This window comes from Oncorhynchus masou, unplaced genomic scaffold (genome assembly GCF_036934945.1).
Source record: "Oncorhynchus masou masou isolate Uvic2021 unplaced genomic scaffold, UVic_Omas_1.1 unplaced_scaffold_13101, whole genome shotgun sequence".
NCBI classification, from domain to species: domain Eukaryota; kingdom Metazoa; phylum Chordata; class Actinopteri; order Salmoniformes; family Salmonidae; genus Oncorhynchus; species Oncorhynchus masou.
In genome coordinates, this window is record NW_027002963.1 from 3,105 (window position 1) to 4,086 (window position 982).

General features: G+C 38.6%; 1 non-coding gene across 1 annotated transcript; it reads left to right on the forward strand.

Annotated features, from left to right (window-relative positions):
• The first annotated feature begins 423 nt into the window (after positions 1-423).
• Positions 424-505, forward strand: trnas-cga (transfer RNA serine (anticodon CGA)). The gene has a single exon. It is a non-coding gene; the product is annotated as a tRNA-Ser (tRNA).
• Positions 506-982: the final 477 nt, after the last annotated feature.

Below are 982 nucleotides of genomic sequence, written 5' to 3' on the forward strand. Positions count from 1 at the left end.
ATATACTGTACTCTATCATCTACTGCATCCTTATGTAATACATGTATCACTCGCCACTTTAACTATGCCACTTTGTTTACATACTCATCTCATATGTATATACTGTACTCGATACCATCTACTGTATCTTGCCTATGCTGCTCTGCACCATGACTCATTCATATCTTTATGTACATATTCTTTATCCCCTTACACTGTGTATAAGAAATTAGTTTTGGAATTGTTAGTTAGATTACTTGTTGGTTATTACTGCACTGTCGGAACTGGAAGCACAAGCATTTCGCTACACTCGCATTAACATCTGCTAACCATGTTTATGTGACAAATAAAATGTGATTTGATTTGATTTGCATTTTCTCTCAGTTGTAAAATTATCACTTTCTGTAGGCTATGCCTGGTGGCCCTTTCACTCCTAACAAGCCTGTTGTCGTGGCCGAGTGGTTAAGGCGATGGACTCGAAATCCATTAGGGTCTTCCTGCGCAGGTTCGAATCCTGCCGACAACGAAAATGCATTTTCTTGACCCCTCCCGGGATTTCTAGACCATTAGTTAACAAAAATAATATCTCCATATTTTTTTTAAATTCTAAAATACATATATTGTCCCAATGTGTTTCTTGAAGGCATAAAACATCAGAATTCTTCATTGTTCTTAAACCAAAATCAGAATTTTTCCATTGTTCTTAAACCATTCGCATTGACTGACATAATTTGAACCATTCCAATAAATAACAAAAATAAATATTTTCTCATTATCCTGAATTCCATGCTGTCACAGTTACCAGCCCTTTCAAGCTTAACATCCTTATCATTTATCGCCCTCCAGGTTCCCTCGGAGAGTTCATCAATGAGCTTGATGCCTTGATAAGCTCATTTCCTGAGGACGGCTCACCTCTCACAGTCCTGGGCGACTTTAACCTCCCCACGTCTACCTTTGACTCATTCCTCTCTGCCTCCTTCTTTCCACTCCTCTCCTCTTTTGA